The following is a 16,723-nucleotide window of genomic DNA, read 5'->3' on the forward strand; positions in this document are numbered from 1 at the left end:
ATTAGACGAATGTCCCAAGACCTCTAGAGGCACGGGTGTATGTAACGACGATGGCACTGGGCACAACATCCAAACAAAACCTAAGTGTTTACGTATAACTCTTACGCATGTGATAATCCTACATCTACGTAGCAGTACCAAGGTTGAAAAAAGCGGTAGGCGTAAGCGAGGCGGGGCGTGGCGAAGTGTGCAGCAGGGCTGCGGCGAGCGTGGAAACTGTTGCGAGCGCGCGGCCGGGCCGGGCATGCAGATCGTGGCACAAGAATTGCATGCGGAGTCAAGCCGTCCCGGGCGTGCAGGCGCTGCATGCGGGTGCGTGGGCAGGAGTGGATGCGGCCGTTGTATGTGCACGTCGTATAAAGACTCCTCTTGTACTGCTTGTAAGTGGCGTGGAGTGAGCTCGAGTTCGTGCTCGAGGGAAAAACAAAGGCGTTCGTGCGCCGGAACTCCACCGTGTCCCCTTCTCCTTGTGTCTTCTTCTTCCTTGCTTCGGTTTGGTCTAAGGCGAGGTGAGAGAGAGAGAGCTAGGGTAGAGGGAGAGCTAGGGCATAGCCACGGCAACAACAATTGGTATACAGAGCCAGATTCGAGGGGCGGTCGTGGCGCGCGGCGGACATGAAGGTCTTGGCAACGGCGCGCGGCGAGCGCGTGGCATCGGCAACGCGCGGCGAGTCCACGGCGGTGTAGCGTGATGCCGGGCGCGCGGCGAGCGCGTTGCGTCGGCAACGCGCGGCGAGTCCATGGCGGTGTGGCGTGATGCCGTGCGCGCGACGAGCAGCGGTGGTCGCGGAGACGAGGAGGTCGCGGAGGACTTGCGTGGTGTCACAGAGGCCGCGGCGGATCGGCGCGACGACCGCGGAGGCACTGCGCTGTGGTTGACGGCGCAGCGGTGCAGGGCAATAAGCGCGGCGGCGAGCCGGGCGCGACCGGTGCGTGTTATGGGTGCGCACCGAACGCGTCGGGCGCGTCGGGACCGCGGGAGTGGACCGCGTCGAGGCGCTGGACCTGGTTGCGCAGATCGCGTACGTGCGCGGCGGGAGCGCGGGGACGTGGGGTCTGCGCGCGAAGGGCACGGCGGCACGGTGGCAGGCTTGGCAACGACATCAGGGCGGTGGCGGCTACAACGTCGACGACGACGGACTCCTCTAGGTTGTGCCTTAGGGGGTGTGTGTTGGAATAAGCCACGGCGTGTGTGGTCGGACTCGTCGGGCGTGACGGATGCGCGCGGGACGGGCGGGACACATTGGTGCCGTCGGGCTCGTCGGGCGCGTCGGTGACGCGCGGTATGGACGGGACATGCGGGACGCAACAGCATGGTGTGTGTGTAGCGTGTGTAGGTTGCTTAGTCAGCTGCACGAGGGTGTGGCCGCGCCGGGCGCTGGACCTGGTCGCGTCCCGTTGCGTGCGTGCGCGGCAGGCGCGGAAACTATGGAGCGCGGGGCGTGGCGAATTGTGCAGCAGGGCTGCGGCGGGCGTGGAAACTGTTGCGAGCGCGCGGCCGGGCCGGGCATGCAGATCGTGGCACAAGAATTGCATGCGGAGTCAAGCCGTCCCGGGCGCGTATAGTCGTGGGTGCAGGCGCTGCATGCGGGTGCGTGGGCAGGAGTGGATGCAGCCGTTGTATGTGCACGTCGTATAAAGACTCCTGGTGTACTGCTTGTAAGTGGCGTGGAGTGAGCTCGAGTTCGTGCTTGAGGGAAAAACAAAGGCGTTCGTGCACTGGAACTCCACCGTGTCCCCCTTCTCCTTGTGTCTTCTTCTTCCTTGCTTCGGTTTGGTCTAAGGCGAGGTGACAGAGAGAGAGAGCTAGGGTAGAAGGAGAGCTAGGGCATAGCCACGGCAACAACAGTAATATAGTTTTACTATCAGGGCATATTTGTGGATATGATATGCATGCCGATATTAATTTAGGGCATATAAATAAGTTAACTACCAACTACTACCATTGGCATATGGCCCATTTGGCATATATATGAATGCAATATGGCATCGTTTGTCGCTTGGGGAGACAATTCTTTGTTTGCCCTGCCTAGACTTCCATTTATGCCCTAGGCGAGGCGTTTGGCCATCGCCTAGCACCTAGGCGTGCCTAAGCGCCTCCTAGGCACTGCCTTTTCCAACAGAGCGTAGCACTATAAAAAACTAGTGAAATCTTCCTAACTAAATCTCTCCTCCCCCCTGCCCCACCTTGATTTTCACTCGGTTGGCCCTTCCTTCCCCTATCCCTCCAATCCCACATCACCTTACGTAGGTCTAGCATTACTCTGTATAGTTGTGGGGAAAATTGCAGGCCCAATTTTCGACTGTATTCCATGTTCCCACAACCAGATGTAAGTTTCCCTTCAGAATATTTGTCACACATACATAATGAACAATGTTGGACTTACTAATAAAGTATACAGAAAGGTTGTACTTGCACGTTTATATGATGCTAAGGAGAGAGGGGCAGTGGCGCACTCTTGTGGCAGAACACCCTAGCATTTCTTTCGTTCTAGATTATCCAGGAGAAGAGCATGGTGAGTATGGCCATAGCATGTCTATTGCGGCTCATCTTTGATTTGTTCATCAAGGTGGAAGTCGTGCACAAGCATCCAAAGGGTGAAAAATTGCCGGATGTGGTCACCAGAGACGAGGTGTTGTGGTTGATTTTGAGAATCCACGTGTTCCCTCTTAGAGCCTCACTCACCTTCCAAGTCTTTCTCCCCAAGGCCTCGAACATAAGCGGTGCAATGTCCTTTGGTTTGCGACCAAGGAGCCAAGGGGAGTCCCAAAACGGTGTTTTCGCACCGTCACCCATAGTGATAGTAGTAGAGGCATAGAAAAACTTGCGGTCGTCGTTGGTGCAAGGGTTGCCAAGACCCACCCATAGCTTGTGAGGTTGCTTCATTCATACCATAGCCACTGAAGACGCAAAGAACGTGCAAATTTGTCAGTGTTGAGCACCCCTAGGCCACCGTACTCCTTTTTGAATTAAAAAGGTAGGGTGCCTTCTACCTTATGCATTCAAAACGAGCAGTGCCCGGATGACCGAGGTCATTTACATGAAGGTGATGTTAACTCTGCGCGGGGTATGCAGCAGGCCATCACCAGACCTTAACATGAAAAGAAGAGTAGGAAGGGAAAGAAAAAGGGAAAAGAGGGAAAGAGAAAGAGAAAGAAGAAGAAGAGGGCAGCCAACATGTGTCTATCCTGAAGTAAGAAGATACGCCCATGCCCGCATGGTGGCCCTGGAGTCGGCATCGCGTGCGCACGCGGTCCACAACGTGAGCAACTCAGCCGCCTCATGGAAGATCCGCCGTGGCCGCCAGAGTTCATTCCTGAAGACTTGCGCGTTTCTGGCGTTCCATAGGCTGGTTGCGCATGCGGCGAAAAGGATATGCCACAGCTTGCCATGGATGGCCCCTGGTTGCTCCGCCTTGAAGAAGTGTGGGATTCCATCGGAGGAGACGACAACCTCCTTTAGTCCCAGCTTGTCCCAAACTGCATCTGCCAGTTTGCATCTTAGTATGACGTGGCTCATTGTTTCTGTGGCTGGGCATAGATCACATCCATTGTGTGCTACAATCTTGTCCCATCTTTTCCGGATCATATTATCCCTTGTGTTCTGTCTGTCTCAGAATGCCAACCAAAGAAACACCCGGTGCCTGTGTGGTATGATCTTGTCCCTAATGTACGGTGCCAGGGGGCAAGCTTCGCCCCTAAAACTTATAAGCTTGTAGAAGTATGTTGTTGAGACTGCCCTGTCCTCGGTGAGAGGGGTACGGTGGTCCGACTCATCTTTTTGTAATTGAACAGTTTGTAATATATCCTGAAGTGCTTGGAGCTCCTGGGATGCTGCCAGAGATAGGTTTGGGTGTAGCTGTATCATCCAGTTTCCCTCGATGCATTGAGACGCGACCGTACAGTAGCTGGCTCTTGAGAAGGTGAATAACATTGGAAAGACGAATGCTAGACGGCCGCATTGCATCTACAAGTCGAACCAAAAAGAAATACTTCGTCCATTCCCTAGCGTGCACCTTGTGGCCTGAAAGATTATTTGTATTCCTGATTTGAGGCCTTTCCATATGGCTGTATCTCCGTTCCTCGGCGTGGGTGAGATCTCTTTTTGACAGTACCTCGTGGCAAACCAACTATAGCACGGGTTGTCATTCTGTTGGAGCACTTTTGCCATGAGGTTGCAGACCAGCGCCAAGTTATGAGCCCTGAGGTCTCGTACTCCAAGCCCTCCATTTTCCTTTGGCATCGAGACCACGTCCCAGGCAACGAGACAGTGCCCCCCCTGAGCACAGTTTCTCCCCTGCCAAAGAAAACCTCTCATGATCTGCTCCAACTGCTCAAGTGATTGCTTCGGCCATATGAAACACCCCATGAAGAAGCTTGGTATTGTTGCTAGCACTGTATTGACAAGTTTCAGCCTTCCTCCCCAGGAAAGGAAAGTGGCAAGCCATCCCAACAGACGCTTATCAACTTTGTGGATGACGGGAATCAGCAAATTGTGTGTAATCTTTTTGGGTGAGAGGGGTAGCCCCAAGTAAATGCAAGGGAACACTAGTAGAAAAAGGGGCTTTTGTTTGGGCCTGGACAGCCCATTAGTCTCGGTTCTTCCATGGCCCGGGACCAATGGATGCATTCGTCCAGGTTCGTGAGCCTAGGGGGATGGCCGGGGCCTCGTGGGCGTTGGTCCCGGTTCGTATGGACCCATTTGTCCCGGTTCTAGGCATGAACCGGGACCAATGGGCCTCGCTCCTGGCCCACAAACATTGGTCCCGGTTCTTAGCTCGAACCGGGACAGAAGGCTGGGCTTAAGTCCCGTTTCCAGCCTCGAACCGGCAGAAATGAGTTGCCTATATATACCCCGTCGCCGCAGCAGAGCACTCCACAATGCTCTGTTTTTTTCTGGTCGGTGAGGAGAGGGCATTTGGGTGCTCTAGCTCACCTCCTATGCACACGAGGTGTTCGATGAAATGCCCAAGCCACGCTAGTTAAGCTTTCTCCTCTCGAAGCTCGACCTCCAAGCTCCATTTTCCCCGAGATTTTCTAGGTTTAGTGGTCCGTCCCGTCCCGTCCCCGTCCCACCGCCATCGATCGCCCGCGCCGATCTCGTCGCCTGCACCATCGTGGTGAGCCTCTTATCTTCTTCTAAAAGAAAAAAATTCTTACTTTAGATAGATACTTGTCTAATTTTCTTACTTTCATTATTGCTTGTTATTATATAGTGTGATGGTTTTGGCATCCGCCCCCGTCGGCCCTCGTCCTGGCTATGATTCAAATGTGGTATATATATATATATATATATATATATATATATATGATCTTTTTTAACTATTTGGTTCATTTATTGTTTATGACAATTATGCCCATCAAGTTGACATAGATTTTATTTATGTAGGAGGTAGTTGAACCGGAAATTCCAACCGACCCTACTGTCGAGATTTTAAATTTAGTTGAAGAAGAAAACAATTACTTGAAGGAAAAAATAAAAACAATTGAGGAGGAGAAGATGATATTGGATTTGCATGTTGCGGATGTCGTCGATGATCACAAGATCAAAATGGATGCAATGCGGTTGAAGATTAGAAAGATTAGAAAATATGCCATTCATACCGAGGTTTGGTATCATTATGCCGTTGGACCAATTTTTATCTTAGTTGTGATTATGATCACATTTGTTGTTGCATTGAAAGGTTTTACATAGTTTCAATGTATGGTTTAACTAGATGCTCTGGAGAGCTATATGTTGTTCAATGAGAAATATGTATGTACTTTGTTTCTAATGTGATGATGAACTTCTATTAGTTTGATCACTTATCTATTCATGAGAATTATATGTAATAAATTGATGATGTGGCTTTGAATGGTGCATTTTATACACGAAGTGCATCCAGTTTTTGCCGTAAGCCTCTCTACTTTCTTGCACATGCTATGTGGGTGAAATAATGATACCATGCCAACTTTCAACCTTTTCACAGTTCATTTATAGTGCTTTTCAATTTCAGGGTCTTATAGCTCAAAATAATCAGTAAATGCATGAAAAATAACAAATGAAGTCAGAAAGGGTTGAAAATTGATGATGTGGCTTTGAATGGTGCATTTTGAACACAGAAAAAGTATAGAGTTCAAATAAGTTCAAAAAAATGAAATCGCTTTGTAACAGACGAGTTTCCATATGAAACCCTGATACTTCGAAAGAGATTGTCCGTTTAATACACGAAGTGCATCCAGTTTTTGACGTAAGCCTCTCTACTTTGTTGCACATTCTATGTGGGTGAAATGATGATACCATGCCAAGTTTCAACCTTTTCAGAGTTCATTTGTAGTGCTTTTCAATTTCAGGGTCTTATAGCTCAAAATAATTAGTAAATGCATAAAAAATAACAAATGAAGTCAGAAAGGGTTGAAAATTGATGATGTGGCTTTGAATGGTGCATTTCGAACACGAAAAAAGTACGGAGTTCAAATAAGTTCAAAAAAATGAAATCCCTTTGTAACAAATGAGTTTCCGTATGAAACCCTGATACTTCGAAAGAGATTGTCCGTTTTGTACACGAAGTGCATCCAGTTTTTTGCCGTAAGCCTCTCTACTTTCTTGCACATGCTATGTGGGTGAAATGATGATACCACGCCAACATTCAACCTTTTCAGAGCTCATGTGTAGTGCTTTTCAATTTCAGGGTCTTATAGCTCAAAATAATCAGTAAATGCATGGAAAATAACAAATGAAGTCAGAAAGAGTTGAAAATTGATGATGTGGCTTTGAATGGTGCATTTTGAACATAGAAAAAGTATGGAGTTCAAATAAGTTCAAAAAAATGAAACCCCTTTGTAACAGACAAGTTTCCGTATGAAACCCTGATACTTCGAAAGAGATTGTCCGTTTTGTACACGAAGTGCATCCAGTTTTTGCCGTAAGCCTCTCTACTTTGTTGCACATTCTATGTGGGTGAAATGATGATACCATGCCAACTTTCAACCTTTTCATAGGTCATTTGTAGTGCTATTCAATTTCAGGGTCTTATAGCTCAAAATAATCAGTAAATGCATGAGAAATAACAAAAGAAGTCAGAAAGGGTTGAAAATTGATGATGTGGCTTTGAATGGTGCATTTTGAACACAGAAAAAGTATGGAGTTCAAATAAGTTAAAAAAATGAAATCCCTTGGTAACAGACGAGTTTCCGTATGAAACCCTGATACTTCAAAAGAGATTGTCCGTTTTGTACACGAAGTGCATCCAGTTTTTGCCATAAGCCTCTCTACTTTTTTGCACATGCTACGTGGGTGAAATGATGATATCATGCCAACTTTCAACCTTTTCAGAGTTCATTTATAGTGCTTTTCAATTTCAGGGTCTTATAGCTCAAAATAATCAGTAAATACATAATATATACGAATTTCAGGGTCTTTCAGCAAAAAGAATTATCATAAAATAAAATAAATAAGTAATTTGAAACAAAATAATATAAAATTTAATAAAATATATAAGTAGAAATGAAATAAAATAAAATTTAATAACATAAATAAAAAAATTTAAACTAAAATTATCAAAGTATTTTCTGTTCAAAACATTATAAGCAACCTCTAAAATTTATGAAACTAAAATTATATAAAATTAATGCAACTAAAATTATCAAAGTATTTTCTGTTCAAAATCATTAAAAGAAAAAAGAATTTGCATAAAGAACTTTTTTTGTTAGAATTTTAATAGCAAAAAGAATTATCATAAAATAACATAAATAAGTAATTAGAAACAAAATAAAATAAAATAAATAAGTATTTTGTTGTAAGTAGAAACAAAACAAAAAATAAAGAAAAAAAGAAAACAAAAAACTGGGAAAAAATAAAAAAAAATTACCACCTACTAGACCAACACGGCCTGAATACGACTAGAAACCCATGCATGGGCCAAGATTCAGGCCCGCAGAAGGCTGGCACCAACCGGGACTAAAGGGGTGCATTGGTACCGGTTCGTGGCACCAACCGGAACCAATGCCCCCCCTTTAGTCCTGGTTGGTGCCACCAACCGGGACCAAAGGCCTCTTTTCAGCAGCCCAAAGGGCGGGAAGCGGCGGACATTGGTCCCGGTTGGTGGCACTAACCGGGACTAAAGGGGGGCATTGGTCCTGGTTTGTGTCAGGAACCGGAACCAATGCTCTTGGTATATAAGTGGCACTTAGAAATTTTGCAGAGGTCATCACACCAGTTGCCCCCGACGACGCCGAGCACATCGACACCGCTAGGCTGCCCCTGCCCCGGCCCGCCCCCGTAGTCGCCGTCGCCCGCGCCCCTGCCCTGGCCCGCCCCCGCCGTCGCCGTCGCCCGCGCCCCTGCACCGGCCCGCCATCGCTGTCGCCGTCGCCCGTGCCCCTGCCTCGGCCCGCCCCCGCCGTCTCCGTCGCGCGCGCCCCCTGCCCCTGCCTTCCCCCATCGTCGTCGTCACCCCTGCCCCAGAGCCCGCGCCCTACCCCGCCCCCTCCATCGCCGTCGTCGTCGCTGTGAGCTACCGCCGCCTCGGCCCATTGTCGTTTTTTATTAGTAAAGTTTATATTTTTTTTGTTCATATATAATGTAGATGTATATATATATATATATGGATGTATGTATGTATGGATGGATGGATGAAAATATTGATGTGATGTTTCTTTTGTTCATAGACCTTTTTATGTTCATAAAATTAGTTTTTTTGTTCATATATAGTGTAGATGTATATGTATGTGTATGTATGTATGGATGGATGTGTAGTTAAATTATTTTAGTTTATGTTTTAGGTTTAAGATTAGGAAAATTTCAGATGTGTAGTTATATTTATTTAGATGTATAGTTAATTTAGATGTTGTAATTTGTTCATAAAAATTGTGCACTTTTGTATAGAAACTTTTTTTTCATATATACGAAAATGTAGAATGAAAACGAAAACAAACATATAAGAAAAAACAAAGGAAAAATGAAGAAGGAAAAGAAAACCGCCTCGCTCGGCCACCACCGCATGTTCATAAAATGTTTCCACCGAGTCCATGTCGCACCGATCGAGCACCCGCGGCGAAGCAAGTCTTTTTTTAATGTAGTTCTTTGTTAAAGTGACGGGGGACGTCGGGAGCACCCCTGGGCCCTCTTGCTCGACCAAAACTCTCGAGGACACCCAAACCCTAGAAAAAACAATGTCGGTCTCCTACCCCCTCCCGCCGCAGCCCTACTGAAGGAAATATGCCCTAGAGGCAATAATAAAGTTATTATTTATTTCCTTATATCATGATAAAAGTTTATTATTCATCCTAGAATTGTATTAGCCGGAAACATAATACATGTGTGAATACATAGACAAACAGAGTGTCACTAGTATGCCTCTACTTGACTAGCTCGTTAATCAAAAGATGGTTATGTTTCCTAACCATGGACAAAGAGTTGTTATTTGATTAACGGGATCACATCATTAGTTGAATGATCTGATTGACATGACCCATTCCATTAGCTTAGCACCCGATCGTTTAGTATGTTGCTATTGCTTTCTTCATGACTTATACATGTTCCTATGACTATGAGATTATGCACTCCCGTTTGCCGGAGGAACACTTTGTGTGCTACCAAACGTCACAACGTAACTGGGTGATTATAAAGGAGCTCTACAGGTGTCTCCAAAGGTACATGTTGGGTTGGCGTATTTCGAGATTAGGATTTGTCACTCCGATTGTCGGAGAGGTATCTCTGGGCCCTCTCGGTAATGCACATCATCTGAAGCCTTGCAAGCATTGCAACTAATGAGTTAGTTGCGGGATGATGTATTACGGAACGAGTAAAGAGACTTGCCGGTAACGAGATTGAACTAGGTATGGGATACCGACGATCGAATCTTGGGCAAGTAACATACCGATGACAAAGGGAACAACGTATGTTGTTATGCGGTCTGACCGATAAAAGATCTTCGTAGAATATGTAGGAGCCAATATGAGCATCCAGGTTCCGCTATTGGTTATTGACCAGAGACGTGTCTCGGTCATGTCTACATTGTTCTCGAACCCGTAGGGTCCGCACGCTTAAGGTTACGATGACAGTTATATTATGAGTTTATGCATTTTGATGTACCGAAGTTTGTTCGGAGTCCCGGATGTGATCACGGACATGACGAGGAGTCTCGAAATGGTCGAGACATAAAGATTGGTATATTGGAAGCCTATGTTTGGATATCGGAAGTGTTGCGGGTGAAATCGGGATTTTACCGGAGTACCGGGAGGTTACCGGAACCCCCCGGGAGGTATATGGGCCTTAGTGGGCCTTAGTGGAAGAGAGGAGAGGTGGCCATAGATGGGCCGCGTGCCCCTCCCCCCCCCCCTTGGTCCGAATAGGACAAGGGGAGAGGGGCCGGCCCCCCTTCCTCCTCTATCTCTCCTCTTTTCCCCCCTCCGCGAATCCTATTCCAACTAGGAAAGGGGGGAGTCCTACTCCCGGAGGGAGTAGGACTCCTCCTGGCGCGCCTCCTCTTGGCCGGCCAGCCCCCCCCTTTGAGCCTTTATATACGGAGGCAAGGGGCACCCCTAGAGACACAAGTTGATCCATGTGATCATATTCTTAGCCGTGTGCGGTGCCCCCTTCCACCATAGTCCTCGATAATATTGTAGCGGTACTTAGGCGAAGCCCTGCGACAGTAGAACATCAAGATCGTCACCACGCCGTCGTGCTGACGGAACTCTTCCCCGACACTTTGCTGGATCGGAGTCCGGGGATCGTCATTGAGCTGAAGGTGTGCTAGAACTCGGAGGTGCCGTAGTTTCGGTGCTTGATTGGTCGGGCCGTGAAGACGTACGACTACATCAACCAAGTTAACGCTTCCGTTGTCGATCTACAAGGGTACGTAGATCACACTCTCCCCCTCTCGTTGCTATGCATCACCATGATCTTGCGTGTGCGTAGGAAATTTTTTGAAATTACTACGAAACCCAACAGTGGTATCAGAGCCTAGGTTTTATGTGTTGATGTTATATGCACGAGTAGAACACAAGTGAGTTGTGGGCGACATAAGTCATACTGCTTACCAGCATGTCATACTTTGGTTCGGCGGTATTGTTGGACGAAGCGGCCCGGACCGACATTACGCATACGCTTACGCGAGACCGGTTCTCCCGACGTGCTTTGCACAAAGGTGGCTAGCGGGTGACAGTTTCTCCAACTTTAGTTGAACCGAGTGTGGCTACGCCCGGTCCTTGCGAAGGTTAAAACAGCACCAACTTGACAAACTATCGTTGTGGTTTTGATGCGTAGGTAAGATTGGTTCTTGCTTAAGCCCATAGCAGCCATGTAAAACTTGCAACAACAAAGTAGAGGACGTCTAACTTGTTTTTGCAGGGCATGTTGTGATGTGATATGGTCAAGACATGATGCTAAATTTTATTGTATGAGATGATCATGTTTTGTAACTGAGTTATCGGCAACTGGCAGGAGCCATATGGTTGTCGCTTTATTGTATGCAATGCAATCGCGTTGTGATGCTTTACTTTATCACTAAGCGGTAGCAATAGTCATGGAAGCATAAGATTGGTGAGACGACAACGATGCTGCGATGGAGATCAAGGTGTCGCGCCGGTGACGATGGTGATCACGACGGTGCTTCGGAGATGGAGATCACAAGCACAAGATGATGATGGCCATATCATATCACTTATATTGATTGCATGTGATGTTTATCTTTTATGCATCTTATCTTGCTTTGATTGACGGTAGCATTATAAGATGATCTCTCACTAATTATCAAGAAGTATTCTCCCTGAGTATGCACCGTTGCGAAAGTTCTTCGTGCTGAGACACCACGTGATGATCGGGTGTGATAGGCTCTACGTTCAAATACAACGGGTGCAAAACAGTTGCACACGCGGAATACTCAGGTTATACTTGACGAGCCAAGCATATACAGATATGGCCTCGGAACACGGAGACCGAAAGGTCGAGCGTGAATCATATAGTAGATATGATCAACATAGTGGTGTTCACCAACGAAACTACTCCATCTCACGTGATGATCGGACATGGTTTAGTTGACTTGGATCACGTAATCACTTAGAGGATTAGAGGGATGTCTATCTAAGTGGGAGTTCTTTAAGTAATATGATTAATTGAACATAAATTTATCATGAACTTTTACCTGATAGTATCTTGCTTATGTATGTTTGATTGTAGATAGATGGCCCGTGCTGTTGTTCCGTTGAATTTTAATGCGTTCCTTGAGAAAGCAAAGTTGAAAGATGATGGTAGCAATTAGACGGATTGGGTCCGTAACTTGAGGATTATCCTCATTGCTGCACAGAAGAATTACGTCCTGGAAGCACCGCTGGGTGCCAGGCCTGCTGTTGGAGCAACACCAGATGTTATGAACGCCTGGCAGAGCAAAGCTGATGACTACTCGGTAGTTCAATGTGCCATGCTTTACAGCTTAGAACCGGGACTTCAACGACGTTTTGAACGTCATGGGGCATATGAGATGTTCCAGGAGTTGAAGTTAATATTTCAAGCAAATGCCCGGATTGAGAGATATGAAGTCTCCAATAAGTTCTATAGTTGCAAGATGGAGGAGAACAGTTCTGTCAGTGAGCATATACTCAAGATGTCTGGGTATTGTAATCACTTGATTCAACTGGGAGTTAATCTTCCGGATGATAGCGTCATTGACAGAATTCTCCAATCACTTCCACCAAGCTACAAGAGCTTCGTGATGAACTATAATATGCAAGGGATGAATAAGACTATTCCTGAGCTCTTCGCAATGCTGAAAGCTGCGGAGGTAGAAATCAAGAAGGAGCATCAAGTGTTGATGGTCAACAAGACCACTAGTTTCAAGAAAAAGGGCAAAGGGAAGAAGAAGGGGAACTTCAAGAAGAACAGCAAGCAAGTTGCTGCTCGAGAGAAGAAACCCAAGTCTGGACCTAAGCCTAAAACTGAGTGCTTCTACTGCAAGCAGACTGGTCACTGGAAGCGGAACTGCCCCAAGTATTTGGCGGATAAGAAGGATGGCAAGGTGAACAAAGGTATATGTGATATACATGTTATTGATGTGTACCTTACTAATGCTCGCAGTAGCACCTGGGTATTTGATACTGGTTCTGTTGCTAATATTTGCAACTCGAAACAGGGACTACGGATTAAGCGAAGATTAGCTAAGGACGAGGTGACGATGCGCGTGGGAAACGGTTCCAAAGTCGATGTGATCGCGGTCGGCGCGCTACCTCTACATCTACCTTCAGGATTAATATTAGACCTAAATAATTGTTATTTGGTGCCAGCGTTAAGCATGAACATTATATCTGGATCTTGTTTGATGCGAGACGGTTATTCATTTAAAACAGAGAATAATGGTTGTTCTATTTATATGAGTAATATCTTTTATGGTCATGCACCCTTGAAGACTGGTCTATTCTTATTGAATCTCGATAGTAGTAACACAAATATTCATAATGTTGAAGCCAAAAGATGCAGAGTTGATAATGATAGTGCAACTTATTTGTGGCGCTGCCGTTTAGGTCATATCGGTGTAAAGCGCATGAAGAAACTCCATACTGATGGACTTTTGGAACCACTTCGTTATGAATCACTTGGTACTTGCGAACCGTGCCTCATGGGCAAGATGACTAAAACGCCGTTCTCCGGTACTATGGAGAGAGCAACAGATTTGTTGGAAATCATACATACAGATGTATGTGGTCCGATGAATATTGAGGCTCGTGACGGATATTGTTATTTTCTCACCTTCACAGATGACTTAAGCAGATATGAGTATATCTACTTAATGAAACATAAGTCTGAAACGTTTGAAAAGTTCAAAGAATTTCAGAGTGAAGTTGAAAATCATCGTAACAAGAAAATAAAGTTTCTACGATCTGATCGTGGAGGAGAATATTTGAGTTACGAGTTTGGTGTACATTTGAAACAATGCGGAATAGTTTCGCAACTCACGCCACCCGGAACACCACAGCGTAATGGTGTGTCCGAACGTCGTAATCGTACTTTACTAGATATGGTGCGATCTATGATGTCTCTTACTGATTTTTACCGCTATCGTTTTGGGGTTATGCTTTGGAGACGGTCGCATTCACGTTAAATAGGGCACCATCAAAATCCGTTGAGACGACGCCTTATGAACTATGGTTTGGCAAGAAACCAAAGTTGTCGTTTCTGAAAGTTTGGGGCTGCGATGCTTATGTGAAAAAGCTTCAACCTGATAAGCTCGAACCCAAATCGGAGAAATGTGTCTTCATAGGATATCCAAAGGATACTATTGGATACACCTTCTATCACAGATCCGAAGGCAAGACTTTTGTTGCTAAGTTCGGAAACTTTCTGGCGAAGGAGTTTCTCTCGAAAGAAGTGAGTGGGAGGAAAGTAGAACTTGACGAGGTAACTGTACCTGCTCCCTTATTGGAAAGTAGTGCATCACAGAAAACTGTTTCTGTGACACCTACACCAATTAGTGAGGAAGCTAATGATAATGATCATGAAACTTCAGAACAAGATACTACTGAAACTCGTAGATCAACCAGAGTGAGATCCGTGCCAGAGTGGTACGGTAATCCTGTTCTGTAAGTCATGCTACTAGATCATGATGAACCTACGAACTATGAAGAAGCGATGGTGAGCCCAGATTTCGCAAAATGGCTTGAAGCCATGAAATCTGAGATGGGATCCATGTATGAGAACAAAGTGTGGACTTTGGTTGACTTGCCCAATGATCGGCAAGCAATTGAGAATAAATGGATCTTCAAGAAGAAGACTGACGCCAACGGTAATATTACTATCTACAAAGCTCGACTTGGCGCAAAAGGGTATTGACAAGTTCAAGGGATTGACTACGATGAGACCTTCTCACCCGTAGCGATGCTTAAGTCTGTCTGAATCATGTTAGCAATTGCCGCATTTTATGATTATGAAATTTGGCAGATGGATGTCAAAACTGCATTCCTGAATGGATTTCTGGAAGAAGAGTTGTATATGATGCAACCAGAAGGTTTTGTCGATCCAAAGGGAGCTAACAAAGTGTGCAAGCTCCAGCGATCCATTTATGGACTGGTGCAAGCCTCTCGGAGTTGGAATAAATGCTTTGATAGTGTGGTCAAAGCATTTGGTTTTATACAGACTTTCAGAGAAGCCTGTATTTACAAGAAAGTGAGCGGGAGCTCTGTAGCATTTCTGATATTATATGTGGATGACATATTACTGATTGGAAATGGTATAGAATTTCTGGATAGCATAAAGGGATACTTGAATAAGAGTTTTTCAATGAAAGACCTCGGTGAAGCTGCTTACATATTAGGCATTAAGATCTATAGAGATAGATCAAGACGCTTAATTGGACTTTCACAAAGCACATATCTTGACAAAGTTTTGAAGAAGTTCAAAATGGATCAAGCAAAGAAAGGGTTCTTGCCTGTGTTACAAGGTGTGAAGTTGAGTCAGACTCAATGCCCGACCACTGCAGAAGATAGAGAGAAAATGAAAGATGTTCCCTATACTTCAGCCATAGGCTCTATCATGTATGCAATGCTGTGTACCAGACCTGATGTATGCCTTGCTATAAGTCTAGCAGGGAGGTACCAAAGTAATCCAGGAGTGGATCACTGGACAGCGGTCAAAAACATCCTGAAGTACCTTAAAAGGACTAAGGATATGTTTCTCGTATATGGAGGTGACAAAGAGCTCATCGTAAACGGTTACGTTGATGCAAGCTTTGACACTGATCCGGACGATTCTAAATCGCAAACCGGATACGTGTTTACATTAAGCGGTGGAGCTGTCAGTTGGTGCACTTCTAAACAAAGCGTCGTGGCGGGATCTACATGTGAAGCGGAGTACATAGCTGCTTCGGAAGCAGCAAACGAAGGAGTCTGGATGAAGGAGTTCATATCTGATCTAGGTGTCATACCTAGTGCATCAGGTCAAATGAAAATATTTTGTGACAATACTGGTGCAATTGCCTTGGCGAAGGAATCCAGATTTCACAAAAGAACCAAGCACACCAAAAGAAGCTTCAATTCCATCCGGGATCTAGTCCAGGTGGGAGACATAGAGATTTGCAAGATACATACGGATCTGAATGTAGCAGACCCGTTGACTAAGCCTCTTCCACGAGCAAAACATGATCAGCACCAAGGGTCCATGGGTGTTAGAATCATTACAGTATAATCTAGATTATTGACTCTAGTGCAAGTGGGAGACTGAAGGAAATATGCCCTAGAGGCAATAAGAAAGTTATTATTTATTTCCTTATATCATGATAAAAGTTTATTATTCATGCTAGAATTGTATTAACCGGAAACATAATACATGTGTGAATACATAGACAAACAGAGTGTCACTAGTATGCCTCTACTTGACTAGCTCGTTAATCAAAGATGGTTATGTTTCCTAACCATGGACAAAGAGTTGTCATTTGATTAACGGGATCACATCATTAGTTGAATGATCTGATTGACATGACCCATTCCATTAGCTTAGCACCCGATCGTTTAGTATGTTGCTATTGCTTTCTTCATGACTTATACATGTTCCTATGACTATGAGATTATGCAACTCCCGTTTGCCGGAGGAACACTTTGTGTGCTACCAAACGTCACAACGTAACTGGGTGATTATAAAGGTGCTCTACAGGTGTCTCCAAAGGTACATGTTGGGTTGGCGTATTTCGAGATTAGGATTTGTCACTCCGATTGTCGGAGAGGTATCTCTGGGCCCTCTCGGTAATACACATCACAT

The sequence above is a fragment of the Triticum urartu genome, chromosome 7 (genome assembly GCF_003073215.2).
Source record: "Triticum urartu cultivar G1812 chromosome 7, Tu2.1, whole genome shotgun sequence".
In the NCBI taxonomy this organism is placed as follows: domain Eukaryota; kingdom Viridiplantae; phylum Streptophyta; class Magnoliopsida; order Poales; family Poaceae; genus Triticum; species Triticum urartu.